The sequence below is a fragment of the Trachypithecus francoisi genome, unplaced genomic scaffold, assembly GCF_009764315.1.
Source record: "Trachypithecus francoisi isolate TF-2019V2 unplaced genomic scaffold, Tfra_2.0 Lachesis_group2, whole genome shotgun sequence".
In the NCBI taxonomy this organism is placed as follows: Eukaryota; Metazoa; Chordata; class Mammalia; order Primates; family Cercopithecidae; genus Trachypithecus; species Trachypithecus francoisi.
Window position 1 is genome coordinate 151974132 of NW_022681465.1, and position 17507 is coordinate 151991638.

At 40.9% G+C, this 17507-nt stretch overlaps 1 protein-coding gene across 2 annotated transcripts in view; it reads left to right on the forward strand.

Annotated features, from left to right (window-relative positions):
• Positions 1-17507, forward strand: part of PFDN1 (prefoldin subunit 1) — a 60043-nt gene that overhangs the window by 22640 nt on the left and 19896 nt on the right. The gene's annotated exons all lie outside the window — the stretch shown is intronic.

Genomic DNA, 17507 nt, shown 5'->3' on the forward strand with positions numbered 1-17507 from the left:
CTGTCATATTCATATTCATAGTGCGTATAAGACCAAAACAAAAAAAAGAATAGTCTCTTCTTTGGAACTGTAGAGAATTTTGATGAGATGGTTTTAACCTGAATGTATTTTGTTCATTGCCCTTGAATGTGCTTATTCTTTAAAAAAAAAAAAAAAAAAACCATAAACAAAATGTGATGTATATTTAAACAACACATATGTATTGGATTGTGGTGGATAGGCAGGAGAGTGGGTAATAATGATAAATTTTAGAGGATCTTGGTATAGGGTCTTTTTTACACATTGTAATTCCTTTAACCTAAATTAGGTTCTATATAAGGACAAAGTAGCAAGCTGTAACCAATTAGCTGTCTGAAGGATAGTGCTCCAATGAGAACAATTTTTTCTTTTTAGCTAGGGAAAAAGATGATAGGTAACAGTAAGCAAATCTTTGGAAATACTACTTTATTATTGTTATTATTATAGTTTATTTATACATTAAGACTTTTAGTAAGATATTCTTCTTGGGCTTTGGTGAAAGGCCCATCTTGTGTATAGTAAAAGTTAGACTGGACAAAAAGCTGGTTATTATTTCTTACGGACCAAGATTTCCCAACATGTGGGTGGATACATTGACTTCATAGGTCATTTCATCTAATTTCTGTGAGTACTGTTTGAGGCAGAGGATCAGAATCTAACTCATCTCTCTGCTGAATTTGGGAGCTACAACCTACAACAAGGATTTCTTAGGTTCACTGAATTGGCCTGGCCTGGGAGTATGTAGTATCTTAGGTTACTTAGGCTTATTTTTGACTACTGATAGTTGAAACAAACTTGGTAATAGATTTGTAGCTTAGAAAAGTATATTGTAAAAACAAGACAAAAAAGCAAAAAAACTAAGTAAAGAAAAAACAACCTGTGATAACCAGGTTATTGTTGTGTCCTATTTTAACATTTTAATCAGCTTAACTGTTTTAAGAGGTTCAATTTGATATCTTGTGTTTTTACTCATAAGAAACAATTAAAAACCCAAACAAAATCATTTCATGTAGATAAAACAAAATGCATTTTTGCAACTGTTGGCAAATATATTTAAAGTTATCCTAATGAAATAAGTAGTGAGGTAATGTGTATACAATTCTCTTTATGAAAATACACATTTGTGTATGAATATTGAAGATGATATGTAAGGATATATATTAAATTGTTAATACTGTTTACCCTAAATAAATTAGATGAGACATAGGGGTAAATGATTTTTTCTTTTTCTTTCTTTCTTTCTTTCTTTTTTTGAGATGGAGTTTTTCTCTTGTTGCCCAGGCTGAAGTGCAGTGGTGTGATCTCGGCTCACCGCAACCTCCACCTCCTGGCTTCAAGCGATTCTCCTGTCTCAGCCTCCCGAGTAGCTGGGATTACAGGCATGCACTACCACGCCCTGCTAATTTTGTATTTTTAGTAGAGATAGGGTTTCTCCTTGTTGGTCAGGCTGGTCTCAAACTTCCAACCTCAGGTGATCTGCCTGCCTCAGCCTCCCAAAGTGCTGGGATTATAGGCATGAGCCACCGCTCCCAGCCTTGATTTTTTTCTTATAATTTCTGTGATAATAAATTGTAACAAATATACATTAACTTTTTTTGTTTTTAACTTTTATGATTAAAAAATCAGCAGAGCGGGTACAGTGGCAAATGTTTGTAGTCCCAGCTGTGGGAGGCTGAAGCGGGAGGATTGCCTGAGGCACTCCAGCCTGGGCAACGTAACAAGACCTTGTCTCTTTAGGGGGAAAAAAACAACAAAAAAAAACCAAAAAAAAAAAAAAAAAAAAAAAAAACAAACCCCCAATTATCAAGGTGAAATTGCCACAGGTGATGATTTTATCAATACCGTACTGCTCAGTTCTGGTGAGTATTAAGAAGTTTATTTTCTAAAAGTTTCCTTTTGTTGAGTGTCTCAAATACTGGTAGAATATTTTATATTTTAGAAAGTTCTTTTTTCTTTTTTAATTTTTAATTTTACATGTTATTTACATTATAAAAGCAATAGAAGTACACCATAAATAAAGAAAATAAAATATAAAACAAATGATTAAACAATGAAAATATTACTTTGTTTTTCCACCTTCAGTGCATCCAAATGTCACCTCTACAGTTTCTGTATTATTCCAAACTTCTATATTTATATAAAGACATTCATACATGCATATACACAACATTTTTTTAAAAGAGGAATTATGCAATATATACTGTTTTCCATCATTTGACAATTTATCTTTCTACTTTAGTAATGTAAATCCAGTTTATACACAATTTCTTTTTTCTGATTCCCATCATCATAGGCTCCTTACCATGAGCCTTATTTCAGCATTTAGTGTATTCTCCAGTACTTTTCTAACATTTAACAATATCACCCAGTGTATACTCCCCTCTCTTCCCTGAAACTATCCTATACTTTTCCACTGCCACAACTTTATAGTTTTATTACTTCAACACACCCCCACATGTGCACTCATGCGCATATGCACTGTTAATTGTGGTGTTCAAATTTTCTGTGTATCTTACTGAATTATCATCTGCTTATTCATATCATCTGCTTACTGAGGGATATGATGAATCTTCTTCTATGACAGTGTTTATCACTTTCTCCTCAGTCTGTCAGTTTAGTGGGCAGTGATATTTAGAGACTACAGTGTTGGGGGGGCAAGTGCTCGTTATTACCGTATACAAAGTTTGGAGCTTATTTTTGTTGTTGTTGTTGTTTTTGCTTTTTTTGAGACGGAGTCTCATTTTGTCGCCTAGGCTGGAGTCCAGTGGTGCTTCTTGGCTCACCGCAACCTCTGCCTCCCAGGTTCAAGCGATTCTTCTGCCTCAGCCTCCTGAGTACCTGGGACTACAGGCCCACCACATCTGGCTAATTTTTGTATTTTTAGTAGAGACGGGGTTTCACTATGTTGGCCAGGCTAGTCTCGAATCCTGACCTCGTGATCCACCCACCTTGGCCTCCCAAAGTGCTGGGATTACAGATGTGAGCCACCACGGCCGACTGGAGCATGTGTTTTATTCTGTTTTATATTAGGAATTTCTCAGCTCTTCTGTTTATATTCATTTATTTTTTGTTTTGAGATGGCGTCTTGCTCTGTTGTCTAGGCTGGAGTGCAGTGGCATGATCTTGGCTCACTGCAGCCTCTGCCTTCTGGGTTCAAGCGATTCTCCTGCATCAGCCTCCTGAGTAGCTGGGATTACAGCCACCATGCCTGGCTACTTTTTGTATTTTTAGTAGAGATAGGGTTTCACCATGTTGGCCAGGCTGGTCTTGAACTCCTGACCTCGTGATCCACCCACCTCAGCCTCCCAAAGTGCTGGGATTACAGATGTGAGCCACAGCACCTGACCTCTCAGCTCTTTTAAAGATAACCATTCTACTGACTTGTGGCTTCCACTGTTGCTGTTAAGAAGTCATCTGTTAGTCTAATTGTTGTTAATTTGTCTTTTCTCTCTACCTGTTTTTACTTGTCTATGTCTTTCCTGCTTTGTAGTTTCTCTGGGATGTGTTTAGGTGTCATTTATTCCTTTTTTTTTTTTTTTTTTTTTTTTTTTTTTTTTTGGAGACGGAGTCTCGCTCTGTCACCCAGGCTGGAGTACAGTGGCCGGATCTCAGCTCACTGCAAGCTCCGCCTCCCGGGTTCACGCCATTCTCCTGCCTCAGCCTCCCGAGTAGCTGGGACTACAGGCGCCCGCCACCTCGCCTGGCTAGATTTTTGTAGATTTTTTTAGTAGAGATGGGGTTTCACCGTGTTAGCCAGGATGGTCTCGATCTCCTGACCTCGTGATCCGCCCGTCTCGGCCTCCCAAAGTGCTGGGATTACAGGCTTGAGCCACCGCGCCCGGCCTATTCCTTTTTATTTTTATGTATTTTTTTTAAAATTTGAGATGGATCTCACTCTGTCACTCAGGTTGGCTTGCAGTTGGGTGATCTCAGCTCACTGCAGCCTCCACCTCCCAGGCTTAAGCAATCCTCCCACCTCAGCCTTCCAAGTAGCTGAGACCGCAGGCACGCCACCATGCGTGGCTAATATTTTTTTCTTTATCTTACTCAGAATTTGTTGGGTTTCCTGAGTCTGAGGATTAGTGTTTTTTTAAAAAATAAATTCTGGAAAATTAGTATTTCTGAAGATTACTTCTTTCTTATTTTGTTTGTTAATGGTATTTCCTTTTGGAATTTTTTCCTGCCTTTAAACTGGCTGCTACCACCATCTACAGTAGGATATTAACTGATTTTAGCATGTCCAGCTTTCTTTCATTCAGTTCTTTTAGCGTATTTAAGTTAGAATGACCTTTCTAAAATGTTAAATCTGGTCATATTACTCTCTCATGTAAAACCAGTTGTTGTTCTTAGGGTTAAGTTCAAACTATTTTTTTGAGATGGAGTTTTGCTCTTGTTGCTCAGGCTGGAACCTCCATCCTGGGTACAAGTGATTCTCCTGCCTCAGCCTCCTGAGTAGCTGGGACTACAGGCATGTGCCACCATAACCAGCTAATTTTTTTGTATTTTTAGTAGAGACGGGGTTTCAACATTTTGGCCAGTCTGGTCTCGAACTCCTGACCTTGGGTGATCCACCCGCCTCGGCCTCCCAAAGTGCTAGGATTATAGGTGTGAGTGAGCCATTCCACCCAACCAGTTCAAACTTTTTGACATACCGTGAAGGCCTTTAAAGATATGATTTCTGTTTATTTCTCTCATCCCTGTCTTTTCTTCTGCCTTCTCTTACACTGTATGATTTAGCCATGCAAAACTACTCTCAGTCTCTTTCTTTTTTGTTTTTTTTTGAGACAGTGTCTCACTCTGTCGCCCAGGTGGGAGTGCAGTGGTGCTATCTTGCCTCACAGCAACCTCTGCCTCCTGGGTTGGAACAATTCTCCTGCCTTAGGCTCCCGAGTAGCTGGGATTACAGGTGCGTGCTACCATGCCCAGCTAATTTTTGTATTTTTAGTAGAGACAGGATTTCACATGTTGGCCAGACTGGTCTTGAACTCCTGACCTCAGGTGATCCACCCACCTCTGCCTTGCAGAGTGCTAGGATTACAGGCATGAGCCACAGCGCTCGGCCAATACTCTCAGTCTTTGGAGCTTATTCTTTTTTCATTCTACTAGATCTTCGAAAAGTAGTTATCTTTACTTGGGAACTTCCTCCTTCTGCCTTTATCAACTCCATCTACTAATCCTTCAGATCTTAGTATAGAGTTACTTCTCCTGAGAAGCATTTTCTGATTCCTCAATCTTAAGTTAGGTGCTTCTTTCTTGTGTTCTCTGATTACTCTGTTAGTTTCTTAGCACATTGTAGAGATTTGGAAATATGAACTCTCACCAGTTGAGTAAATCATAAATATGGTTTCCTATTACTTTGGAAGCTTGATACAGATTTAGAGCTCTCAGTGATTTTCCCCAAGTCCTTGGTGTTCTCCTCATTCAAAATCTGCAGTCTCTTCTTCTAGACCTAGTGTTTCTTGCCAGTCTCATCTACTTCATTTTAATCCTCTATAATTATCATCATCATCATCATCATCATCATATCATCATCATCATCATCAATTTCTCTCCTGAGATACCCTGTATTAAGTTGGGGAGGCACATTTTATACCCAACTCTGTAGACAAAGGCCAGGCTATTTCTATTTACCGTGTTTTCTTCTCTGAAAGAGTAAGGTTCATATTGGTTGGGGTCAGAGTTCCAGTTTTTGATCAAAGCCGTTAACTTGTTTTACTGATTTGGCCCACTGAGTATGCTTCCCCACCCTCTATCCACAGTTTGTGTAGATGGCAGGAGGACCAAACGTTTTCCGTGACATACGTGCTGGTCTGATTCAGGTTCTCTAATCTGATAGCCCATTTTCATTAGTATTTGCTAGGTTCCCTTTTACCCAGCTTTGTTCTTTCTGTTTCTTTATACTTGCCCTCTACTGATTTCATTTTTCTGGTCTTTATGAGTGCAAAGCTTACCTAGAATTTGTTTAGCTTTTTATAGCTTTGTCATGCTGTGCCCTATGTCATCAGCCAGCCAAGTGGCCTCATCTGCTGGCCCTTGTCTCTTATAGGCAGGGGTGGAAGTCCTACTTGCCCTCATGTTAATCTTGATAGGGAAGCATATTTCTTACTAGCAGAGTAATCACAAGCACTGTCTTAATGGTGGGAAGATAGTGTTACTGTCTTTTTTTCCTTAGAACTTCTTTGTTGAACCTATGGATTGTACAAAGAATAAAGAAAAAAAAGAACTTCCTTTTGCTTTTTTTTTTTTTTTGAGACGAAGTCTTGCTCTGTTACCCAGGCTGGAGTGCGGTATCGCGATCTCGGCTCACTGCAGTCTCCGTGTCCCAGGTTTAAGTGATTCCCCTGCCTCAGCCTCCCAAGTAGCTGGGATTACAGGTGCCTGGGCTAATTTTTATATTTTTAGTAGAGACTGGGTTTCACCATGTTGGCCAGGCTGATCTTGAACTCCTGGGTGATCCAGCTGCTTCAGCCTCCTAAAGTGCTAAGCATGAGCCACTGCTCCCTGCCTCTTTTTACATTTTCATACCCCTATATTAGGCTGTTCTTCAGGCCATCATCACTTTAATGGGATTAATTGGGAAGTATTTTCATAATAGGCGCACAATATATGTAGATTTAATTTTTCATTATAAAGGTGATAGATCAAATTCTGGAAGAGAATACATCCTAATTAGTAGTGATTAGTAGACCAATGAAGCTGATCCTATTCATGAGAAAATACAAAATGGTGGCTTTAATATAATATGATAGAGTAACCATGTTATTTTTGTCATTTTTTGAGGAAATTTTTCTATTTTAAAAAAATACTGATAATAACTTTCTAAAGAAGGTACTGAGTGCATAATACCTAATACAGTACTTGTTGTTGTTTGAAAAGTACCCAAGCGTAATTTTAGAAAATAGCATGACTGGCCGGGCACGGTGGCTCAAGCCTGTAATCCCAGCACTTTGGGAGGCCAAGACGGGCGGATCACGAGGTCAGGAGATCGAGACCATCCTGGCTAACACGGTGAAACCCCGTCTCTACTAAAAATACAAAAAGTAGCCGGGCGAGGTGGCAGGCGCCTGTAGTCCCAGCTACTCGGGAGGCTGAGGCAGGAGAATGGCGTAAACCCGGGAGGCAGAGCTTGCAGTGAGCTGAGATCTGGCCACTGCACTCCAGTCCGGGCCACAGAGCGAGAGACTGCCTCAAAAAAAAAAAAAAAAAAAAAAAGAAAATAGCATGACTACAACTGTGACTTGAAATTATGACATGAGTCTCATCTGTCTTTGTAAAATAATTTTCTTTTTATAATGTTTAACATTGATTGGTACAAAGAGAAAGTAGAAGTCTTTTTTGACAAAATCAGTTTTAAAGTTGAGTTAAAACTATTGATATAGATTGAGGAGATCTGTATCTTCTAAAGAGTGGGAAATCCATCCTCTATTTTTGCTAACCTTTTTGGAGGTAAGCAGGAAATAATTAATGGGCCTCTTTTGCAGTTAGGAAAATTTAAATCAGCATTCAGATGATCTAGAGATCAGCTCCTGATCTTCTGAATCTCAACTATTGGGAATTCTTGAGGTAAATGTAAACTTTCAGTGATACATTTGAACACATTTTTGGCCACCATTGCCTTATGTTTTTTTGTTGTTGTTGTTCCAGGTGGGGGCCAAACAGTTACTGCTTCAACCTAAGTCTATTATATTTTAGGTACATGCGTATACAGGTTAACCAGCTTCCTTCTCCTCTGTCTGCAACATGGTTACCACTCCTTCCACCACCCTTGTTAGCTCAGCAACAACAGAATAAGAATAAGGAAACCCAGGACATTCTGGCCTGCTTAGCGCCACTTCTGATGCAGAATGTTGCAATCCCAGGGTTGTTGAAATAACTTCCCAGCCCATATCATATGTAAAATCTAAAAACTGTGTATAAGTCTTGAAGTGTAAAGTCCCAGCTCTTCCACAGAAATGACAATTTTGGTCAGACAGTGGTTCCTGAAATAAATAGGAAGAATGGCGGTGAGAGAACAGGATAGGAGGTGCCTGTGACACTCTGCAGTTGGCCTAGGTTTGATACTCTGATGAGAACATGCTTTGGAGGGTTTCCCATGATTGAGGAAATTTTACTCTGCCTGTTGAGGATCATTTTTTCCATCGCATGGGTGGTGACTGGTAGGCATTTGGATGGATGTCCAGTTTTGCCCTAAGTATGGCATTTTTGAGCTGGTACTGTTGGTGTATATAATAGGAGCCCCCATTTGGAGGTGATGTCAGGTGGACTCTACTATATGATAGACACTGATTCTTACCTCTGTTTTCCTCCCTCCCTCCCTCTTTCCCTTCTTTCCTTCCTTCCTTCCTTCTTTCCTTTTTTTTTTGAGATGGAGTCTCGCTCTGTCGCCCAGGCTGGAGTGCAGTGGCACGATCTCGGCTCACTGCAACCTCCACCTCCCGGGTTCAAGCGATTCTTCTACCTCAACCTCCCGAGTAGCTGGGACTACAGGTGTATGGCACCATGCCCAGCTAATTTTTGTATTATTAGTAGAGATGGGGTTTCACCTTATTGGCCAGGCTGGGTGTTAACCTCTGTTTTTCAATGAAGAAAGGAGGGCAGGGGATAGCAGAGCCAATGGCAGAATTTTTTTTTTTTTTTTTTTTTTTTTTTGAGACGGAGTCTCACTCTGTCACCCGGGCTGGAGTGCAGTGGCTGGATCTCAGCTCACTGCAAGCTCCGCCTCCCGGGTTTACACCATTCTCCTGCCTCAGCCTCCTAAGTGACTGGGACTACAGGCACCTGCCACCATGCCCGGCTGATTTTTTGTATTTTTTAGTAGAGACGGGGTTTCTCTGTGTTAGCCAGGATGGTCTCGATCTCCTGACCTCGTGATCCGCCCGGCCCGTCTTGGCCTCCCAAAGTGCTGGGATTACAGGCTTGAGCCACCGCGCCCGGCCGACAGAATGTTTTTAAAACATTGAACAAGAAATATGCCTGGCAGTTCGTCTGCTTGCATATCTCTAAGTTTATAATCCATTAAAAACTTAGTCATTAATTTTTTTATTGAAATGTAGCATTTAAGAAATATGTGTTAAATAACATATATAGCTTAATAATTATTGAACAAACACGTCAGTTATCCAGGCCAATAAATCAAATGTTGTCAGGAAACCAGAACCCTCCTTGTTATCACTGCCTAATCATATGCCATCCCTGCCTGCCTCTCCCACCAAGTAACTACTACCCTAACTTTTGTGATAATTATTTCCTTTTTAAAAAATATGGCTTTACGTACTGCAAGGCACGGTGGCTCACGCCAGTAATCTCAGCACTTTGAGAGGCTGACATGGGTGGATCACGAGGTCAGGAGTTCAAGACCAGCCTCGCCAAGATGATGAAACCCCCTCTCTACTAAAACTACAAAAATTAGCCGGGCGTGGTGGTGGACGCCTGTAATCCCAGCTACTCGGGAGGCTGAGGTAGAGAATTGCTTGAACCCGGGAGGTAGAGGTTGCAGTGAGCCGAGATCACGCCACTGCACTCTAGCCTGGTGACAGAGCAAGACTCCATCTCAAAGAAAAAAAAGATGGTTTTGCTACCTATGGATGTATCTATAAAATAACATAATTTAGGCTGGGCATGGTGGCTGATGCCTGTAATCCCAGCACTTTGTGAGGCTGAGGCAGGCAGATCACCTGAGGTCAAGAGTTCAAGGCCAGCCTGGCCAATATGGTGAAATCCTGTCTCTACTAAAAATACAAAAATTAGCTGGGCCTGGTGGCGCACACCTGTAGTCCCAGCTGCTCGGGAGGCTGGGGCAGGAGAATCACTTGAACCCTGGCGGTGGAGGTTGCAGTGAGCCAAGATCGCGCTATTACACTCCAGCCTGGGTGTCACAGCGAGACTCCATCTCAAAAAACAACAACAAAAAACCAAAAAAAATATATTTTATGTACATAAATATATATTTTATGTATATAAATATATGTACATAAATATATATTTTATGTATATAAATATATGTACATAAATATATATTATGTATATAAATATATGCACATAAATATATATTTTATGTATATACATATAATGTATATATGTATTTTATGTATATGTGTGTGTACATATATATAATTTAGCTTGTTACTGAACTTTACGTGAACAAAATCACGGTTGTTTTGCCTCACTTCTTTCGCTCCACATTGTGTTTGTGAAGTACATCGTGTTATCTCTTGAGATTGTGAGTTGTTCATTTCATTGCTGCAAAGTGTTCCGTCATATAGAAGTACCACAATTTATGTATCTAGACAGTCCATTTTTGTTCTTAACAAGTGAAGGTATTCTCATAGAGTATTTTTACAGTTTATCTTAGCATCTTGCTAAGATAATTTTCAGAAACTACCCTCCACCCACACTCCAGGAGAGCTTGCATCCTGGAAGGAAGTATAAGACGTCTACACTCCTGATGGTTAAAATTAGCTTGTTGATTTCCTACCTTCCGTAGTAGCTGGATAGCTAGACACTTATGGATGTCTTTTTAAAATTTTTATCTTAGAAATCAATGCAAGATGTAAAATTAATCTCTTTTGTATGTTGTTTTGACTTGGAGAGTCTTGGTTGAAGTGATTTCTCTTATTGTGCATACATTGGGATTTCAAACATGAGTACTTATCTCTTTATAGAGCTCATTTGCATTCTTAACATTTATAAAAATGGATGTTTGTTTTAAAATAGTTTTCAGTTATTTAGGACTTCAGTCTAAGAGAGCCTGCTGGTTGGAAACCCCAGCGTTTATCATGAGCTATATATAGTCTCTATGTCCTGATGTCTTAGCGCTTAATTGTAGCTGCAGAATCCTCCTTTGTGGCTTTCAGAGAAGAGCTAGTATGGGTCTGAAAAAACCCACCATATATGCTCTTTTTCTGTGTGAGCATTTTTTCTTATTAATATTGTCAATGCCTTGTTCAGTGTGTATGTTATGATCCAAATGCTAAAATTTGCCCAAATATAAAGCGTCTGTGATGCATTTTATTTCCTTCAAAGAAGTATTTTAGATCTGATGAGAACTCAGATGTAAGCAGTTCAAATAGATTGGTTCTTTTTTTTTTTTTTGAGACAGAGTCTTGCTCTTCGCTCTGTCACCCAGGCTGAAGTGCAGTGGCTCAATCTCGGCTCACTGCAGGTTCCATCTCCCGGGTTCATGCCATTCTCCTGCCTCAGCCTCCCAAGTAGCTGGGACCACCATGCCCGGCTAATTTTTTGTATTTTTAGTAGAGACGGAGTTTCACCATGTTAACCAGGATGGTCTTGATCTCCTGAACCCGTGATCCGCCCACTGCAGCCTCCCAAAGTGCTGGGATTACAGGCGCAAACTATTATGCCTGACCCATAGATTGGTTCCTTTAACTGGATAGCCTTTCTTATTTATCTTGAAATATATATTACAGATATTTAGCACACACATTCATACACCCTTGATTTGATCTGTTCCCTGATGGGGCATCTTCATTTTATGATTAAGATAAGAGACTTAAGATAATTGGATTTGCATTCCAATTAGCCCAGAGTTCAGCTTTTTGCATCTTGTTTCAGTTATTCTTTTCTTCTTGGATACATTGAGTGCCTTGTTGCTCTCCTTGGAATACTTATCTGTCCCCACACCCAACTATTCCTTTGAATGCTTTAGGGAGTTGCTGACCTCAGCCTTCATTGTTACACGCTTTATATGGTCTATAATCTTCCCTGTCTAACTATATGTCCTTAGCCTCCACCCTTCCATGCCTGGATTCCTCAAATCATTTTCAGGCTGCCTAGAGAATGATTTGTTTTAATGAGTTAGACTTTGGATTTTCTTTCATGTCATTACATACTTCCTTGCCAAGTGAATCAGGGCACTTTTCCTTATCCTAGATTCTTACTCTGATCAGTCTCTGTTCTCACATCGCAGGAGTCCTCCAACCTGAAGTAATAGATACTGGCCATAAAAAGCAAGTTCAGTACCCCATGTGGGGAAGGCCACACCTTTATTAATAAGCATGCTACAAGTCAGCTCAGAAAAAGATCCAAGGAAAGGTTGACATTTCAGCCATAAATAGAATTTCCAAGTCTACTAGATTTACAACAGAGCGTTCATTACCCTAAATTCCTAATTTTAAAAGCCTTATGTTAATTTAGGAGTTCTTGGCTGGGCGTGGTCGCTCAAGCCTATAACCCCAGCACTTTGGGAGGCCGAGACGGGTGGATCACGAGGTCAGGAGATCGAGACCATCCTGGCTAACACGGTGAAACCTCGTCTCTACTAAAAAAAATACAAAAAAACTAGGCAGGTGAGGTGGCGGGCGCCTGTAGTCCCAGCTACTTGGGAGGATGAGGCAGGAGAATGGCGTAAACCGGGGAGGCAGAGCTTGCAGTGAGCTGAGATCTGGCCACTGCACTTCAGCCTGGGCGACAGAGCGAGACTCCATCTCAAAAAAAAAAAAAAAAATTTAGGAGTTCTTCATTCTAACTCTTACTGTTCTCTAAGCCTCAGTTTCCTCATCTATAAAATGAGAATATTGGATTAGAAGATCTTTAGGGTCACTCCAGTCACTTCTATTAAGTTTATTGTTATAACCTTGGTCTTTTTCTGAGTTATCGTTTTAGGAGCAAAAATGCCTCCTTAAAATGAAAAGATGGAAGAAAGCAAAACAAAACAAAAACAATTTCCTTTGTCCAGATTATTGTCTTAATTTAAAAAGTTAAAGGCGGGTCACGGTGCCTCATGCCTATAATCCCAGCATTTTGGGAGGCCGAGGGGGGTCAGGAGTTCGAGACCAGCCTGAGGTCAGGAGTTCGAGACCAGCCTGACCAACATGGAGAAATGCCGTCTCTACTAAAAATACAAAATTAGCCGGGCATGGTGGTGCATGCCTGTAATCCCTGCTATTTGGGAGGCTGAGGCAGGAGAATCGCTTGAACCCGGGAGGTAGAGGTTGCAGTGAGCCGAGATCATGTCGTTGCACTCCAGCCTGGGCAACAAGAGTGAAACTCCATCTCAAAAAAAAAAAAAAGTTATAAGGCTGGGTGCCATGGCTCGTACCTATAATCCCAGCACTTTGGGAGGCTGAGGCAGACAGATCTTTTGAGCCCTGGAGTTCGAGACCAGCCCGGGCAACAAAGTGAGACCTCATCTCTACAAATAATTTAAAAAATATCTGGGCATGGTGGTACATGCCTGTGGTCCCAGCTACTGCAGAGACTGAGATGGGAGGATTGCTTGAGCCCAGGTGATCAAGGCTGCAGTGAGCCTTGATAGTGCCACTGTACTCCAGCCTGGGTGACAGAGTGAGACCCCCATCTCAAAAAATATATAAAAAATAGAAAGTTAATTGGAATCCTATTTTTGAAGCAAAAATGAAAGTAGTTGTCTACCTATATCTAAAATGTAATACAAGGTGATGGTATCTCTTTTGATATCTTTGCAGTCATTTAAATTACAGAGATATCCATGTAATGGCTTAAAGGTAAACTACATTAGGCATCATCTTGTTTTGGAAATACATTTTCAGATAGAACGGAATAGCTTAACTCCACATACATAATAGACATGCCCAGGAAGACATCACTTTATTCATTTATAGTGCTTTATCCTGTCTTATAAAATATATGATACTTAGAATAGTAGCATGAATGTTCCTGTGTTTAGATTCCTTGAGTGTTTATGAACTTTTTTTGTTGTTGTCGTTGTTGAGATGGAGTCTTACTCTGTCACCTGGGCTGGAGTGCAGTGGTGCAATCTTGGCTCACTGCAGCCTCTGCCTCCCAGATTCAAAGGATTCTCCTGCCTCAGCCTCCTGAGTAGCTGGGATTACAGGGTGTGCCACCATAACTGGCTAATTTTTGTATTTTGATAGAGATGGGGTTTCACCACCTTGGCCAGGCTGGTCTTGAACTCCTAGCCTCAAGTGGTCTGTCCACCTTGGCCTCCCAAAGTGCTGGGATTACAGGTGTGAGCCACTGTGCCCATCCTGTTCATGAACTTTTTAATGAATTGTATCTTATTTATTTTTATAACATTTTTTGTGAATTTTAGTTTATCTGCTGATGCAAACAGTTACACCATTTTCATAGAGCTTTTACCATTTTTATCTTACCATTTTATTCATTTTTCAAATGATTTTTGCTATATTATTTCATTTGTAAATAGAATGACTAGGGACGATGCTATGTTGCTAATTATGACTAATTTGAAGTTTCTCCCAGCTCACTTTGTTTTGCTTCCAGTCTCTTACCTGCTGCCAGCATAATCGAAATATTTGAATGCCATCACTATTCACAAAGCTATTCTTTTGGTTACATAGTCATCTTGTGAGGAAGTTTTTCCAGAATGGACACAGATGCATTGTACTCCTAACCTTTGTGTAAAACAATTTAGTTCGTTTGATTCTGCTTTTGTTTTTAAGAAAACCCATGTGGGGGTGGAACAATACTTCCAGGTCAGGAAACATTATCGGTTTCCACTGATGTTTTATACGTAGTCTGTTTTTATATGAAACTCTAAAGGCTCAAACTCTGTGATGCTATAAAGACATGGAAAGTGATTCTTTCTTAGGGTTGGAGGAAGTGATGACTAGTGTTTTTTTTGCTGGTAGTATCTGATAATCCCCCCTCCCTTTAGCTATTCTAGGCCTGTTTAGTTGTCGGGCGTTGTCGGACTGAATTGCTAAAAATAACAAATAAGGGGGGGTGGTTCTAAGGCCAGCCCTGGCTACTACTGTCTGTAATCTGTTTAATTTAGTTCCTGGGGAGAAAGGGCAAAAAGAACATGGTGCCATTCTCGTTGAATGGATTTTTTGTTTAAAGTGCTCTTGAGAACATTGTTTGAGCTCTCCCTTTTCTCAAACCCCACAGGGCTCATGCACCCACATTCACTTAGTGTGGAGCCAGAGCCTGGGGGCTCAAAAGAGCATGCTGGGATTCAGCGGTTGTGCTAGAGATTAACCAGACAATTGTGGTCTTCTGCTGATCTTTTGACAATGGAAATGTACATTTAGCTTGTAAGAGAGTGAGAGTGAGTGTGGTGGTTAGAAATGGGGGGAGTTAGTGTGTGAATAAGAATATTTCTATTTACTACTCTTCCCTAACTCAGTGTTCAGAGAGTCAGGTGGTTTGATAAAATAACTGCATGTGTGACTCCAGTACACCTGCATTTAAACTTTAACCCACACCGCCAGCATAAAGCTCTGCTTTGATTTGACTCTTGACCTCTCTGTGCCTTAACTTCATAATAATAGAAACAGCTCTCTATAGAGACAGCAGTCTAGTACTTGCTTGTAAAGCTGTTGATGATCACTGAAGGAATGATTTAAATGCCTTTCCTATCCCCTGCTGTGTACAATTTTCTAGTGGTGGAATGTGTAAAAACTAGGAGCAAATTTTTAGGGCGGTATGTGTGTGTGTGTGTGCGCGTGCGTGCTCCACATTCTGTGTTGACTCACCTGAGGGCTTATTGATTTTTGTATTCTGAAGTTTATTGATTTTCGTGTTCTGAAATCTCATCCAAAACCCTTTCCTTTGCAGTTCTTATTTTGGGGAAGGAGGGGTGTCTAAACCTGATTACTTTAACACCAAAGGTAAAAAAGGATTGTTTTTATTAGAGATCCTGGGGGTTTGTTGGGGCGAGATGCCATGCAAATGTCTTGGGAAAGCATACATCAGTGAAGACTGAGGTATTTACCCATAGCTTTGGGATCTGAGCAGGTAGACATTGCAGGCTTTGAAATGCCTGCTTTTAGATATTTCTCAAGTCACAAACCTGTGTTACTCCCTACTTTAATGATAGGCTGCTGCATTATCCAGGTGAGAGATGATGGTGGGTTGGACCAGGATGGTGACAGTGGAGGTGATCAGACTCTGGATGTATTTTAAGGTAGAACCAAGGTGACTGGGTATAGGAATAAAAGAAGAGAGTTGAAAAAACTGAAGTTTTGGACCTGTGATTAAGGCCCAAATGCTCCCCCTCTTCTTCCTTCCCCATATGTCACTCATTCTCCACGAGAGATCTGGAATGGGTTCATGGGAGAGCAGGCATTTCACCTGGGCCTTGAAGGTCAGCTAGAAGTTTGCTAGGTGGGGCTAGGGCAGAGGGGAGGGCATTTCAAATCAAGGAATAGTGTGGACAAAAGTCTGGAAGTGGAGTGGTGGTTGCAGTGGAGTAACCGTCCATGGGGAAATGAGTGAGTGGGAAGTGAGGCTGGAAAGATCTAAGGGAAAGGAATTAAAGTGAATGAAATTAGCATTGCTTCTACTCACTTTTTCTAAGTACTGCTTGTTCTATGCAAGTAGCTGTTCTAAGTCCCAATGCTATTCATTCAGTGTGGTTTCCACTCAGCATTCCATGTGTCCTGGGCTCCACAGAGGGAACGTCCTGCTGCAGACATTCCCCAGGTTTATAGGAACAAATGTGCTACTGCTCATTCATAGATCAATGTTTCCTAGTCAGTTTTCAAGTTTTGAAACTAAAATTTTTTTTTTCCCGAAACTAATTTTTAAAGCAAACTGAAAGTTTGGTTTGGGCCTTTACCTTTGAAATTACTGTTAAGACACCCAAGTAAAGATGTGAAATAGACAGTTGGATATATGAATCTGGAACTCTGGACTAGCAAAATAAAATAGAGAATTGTCTACAAATTGCCAGTTTATAGATGGCATTTCAAGTCAGAACTAGCTTGGGTCAACTAAGGGAAAAATATAGCTGGAGAAGGGACAGGGTTTGTGGACTGAGCCCTGGGTCACTGCAGCAGGACCACAGAGGTGTGGACAGCATCCATTTTGAGTCCAAATAACCGAGTAAATACCCACATGGGCAACCGTCTGCTGATACGGGGCCAGGCTGAAGGGTTGCTGTCAACTCCCTTGGTGGTAAGGGGACTGCTTTTTCATGGGCTGTCCAAGCAAGAGGCTGGCAGCAGAAGTGGTCAGTTCTGTTAGACCTGAGTTGCAAGTGCTTTGTGGCCTTCCTTACTAGCACTCCCCCTGGAGTTAGGCCTGACTGGCTGAGGGAAGCTGGTTTGTTTTCCCTGGGAGGGACTGCAGGAGGTAGAGACTGACATCAAGTTAGGCTCAGAGCTGAGTGCTTTGTATATGGACAACACTGCAGGGAGGGGGTGCCTGAACACAGTCCTTTTGAAGTATAGCAGATAAAAAGTCTGCCATGGATCTGTGGAATCTTGAGTAAAATTTGAGGAAGGTAGGTACTAAGATGGGCAGAAGCAAAGATGCCTATGAGTTTTGAACTAGTTTTGAAGGTTAAAAGATCCCTAAGAGGATTTTATGTTAATACCTTTACTGTTCCCTATATATACTCAACGTAGTATGTACACACACATTGCTACCCTCTTTAAAATGAATTTTAAATTTTATTTTATTTTTTGGAGATGAGGTTTTGCTTTGTCACCCAGGCTGGAGTGCAGTGGCGTGGCGTGATCATAGCTCAGTGCAGCCTGGAACTCCTGGGCTCAGGTGTTCCTCCT